Below are 1,682 nucleotides of genomic sequence, written 5' to 3'. Positions count from 1 at the left end.
TAACTACGGAGTAGTTTCTTATCAAGGTGAAATTTTGACCTTTTATTTATAACATTTATTTTAATTAATAAAAATGTATCTAATTCTTAAACTTATAGTATCAATTCAATGTTATTATTGTAAGATACATTTGATTTTAATCTCCTTATGTTACTCTTATAAGAGTTTTAAACGTTGGCTTTGGTGATAACTAGTATTCTAATTCATTATAAATAATTGTGTTTGTTTCTTCCCATTAATACTTAAAATAACTGCCTCGGTAGCGCAGTAGGTAGCGCGTAAGTCTCATAATCTTAAGGTCGTGAGTTCGATCCTCACCCGGGGCAGATACTTTTTTTCTTTATTGTTCCTTCAAGAATAAATTGATTTTTTTTTTTCCTGGAAACTATATATAACTAATAATAAAACCATTTTTTATATTAGAAGATATTAGAGAGTACATAATTCCTCTAGTGCCCTAAAATCTATTTTCATTTTATTACCGAAGTACTTGGTTACAACAAAAATTTTTTTGTTAAATATATATATAAATGTTAAGCAATGTTGGACGTGGTAAGTACTTGGACGGAGGACTATTTAAGATTCGTTATTCTCCTCCTATCTGTCTGTACTCCCTCTATCGATGTCTATTAGAAGACCACATTGCGCAAACAAAAATCTTGATGGTCTGTTGAACAATAGAAGAAAAAACAAATTGGTGATTGACAATAGTTCAACTCGCTAGATCCTAATTTTTTAACAGCAGAAAAAAAAATGAAGGCCTGGATTTCGTTGAAAATTTGTAACGCTGTTTTAATTTACACTATTTCGAAAATAACTGGTAGGTTTTCATTTTATATTAAAATGCCACAGCGAAAAAATAATAACGACTTTTAAATCTCTTTTGAAGCAACTACACTGCGAGGTTAGTCATTTTTAACAAATTCTGGAATCATTAAGTACATTTGGTATGTATTTTATTTGTCTCTGATGATTTGATAAGAAAAAACAAAACAATACAATATTTGCAATAAATATATATAAATGGAATTGGTGAGGACAAAGAAGAAACTATAGAACTAAATACAACCAAGTTAATAAACTCCATTAAGGAACTAAGTCTTGAAATAAATACGGATAAAACAAAATACATGGTTAGCAGTAGAAACGCGAGCAATTTTGGTGATATAGATATAGGAGGAAATACGTTTGAAAAGGTTCATAGGTTTAAGTATTTAGGTTCTTCAGTAACTAGAAAAAACGAAATTTATGAGGAAATAAAAGCTAGGTTGAAGGCGGGAAATTATTTTCAATTTCGAAACTGCTTAGCTCGCGCCTTCTATCGAAAAACTTATAATTTACAAAACTATTATCCTCCATAATGTTCTTTATGGATAAGAGACGAGGACTCTTACACTAAGGGATGAACAGCCACTTAAGTCGAATTTTGTTGATTACACAACGCTGAATTAAGGGACCCACACCCGGTAAATAAAATTCAAGTTATAGCATTGTGGCGTATAAGTTGGACGTGTAAGGTTTCAGCCTAACCTAATATGTTAATAAACACTGAACCGACGGGTAAACGTCCAAGGGGTAGACCGAAACGTAGATGGGAGGATTGGGTTAAAACTGATTTAGTAGAATTGGGTTTGGAAGGGCATCACTGGAAGGATGTATGCAGGGAGGGTTTATTGGTATCG

At 31.7% G+C, this 1,682-nt stretch overlaps 1 non-coding gene across 1 annotated transcript; it reads left to right on the top strand.

Moving 5' to 3' along the window:
• Nucleotides 1-253: 253 nt before the first annotated feature.
• TRNAM-CAU (transfer RNA methionine (anticodon CAU)) lies at nucleotides 254-326 on the top strand. Its single transcript has one exon. It is a non-coding gene; the product is annotated as a tRNA-Met (tRNA).
• The last annotated feature ends 1,356 nt before the right edge of the window (nucleotides 327-1,682 follow it).

This window comes from Halyomorpha halys, unplaced genomic scaffold (assembly GCF_000696795.3).
Source record: "Halyomorpha halys isolate HHAL.00 unplaced genomic scaffold, Hhal_1.1 Scaffold6.1, whole genome shotgun sequence".
Classification (NCBI taxonomy): Eukaryota; Metazoa; Arthropoda; class Insecta; order Hemiptera; family Pentatomidae; genus Halyomorpha; species Halyomorpha halys.
Note: the sequence above shows the minus strand (reverse complement) of the source record. Positions and strands in the feature narration are given on the sequence as shown.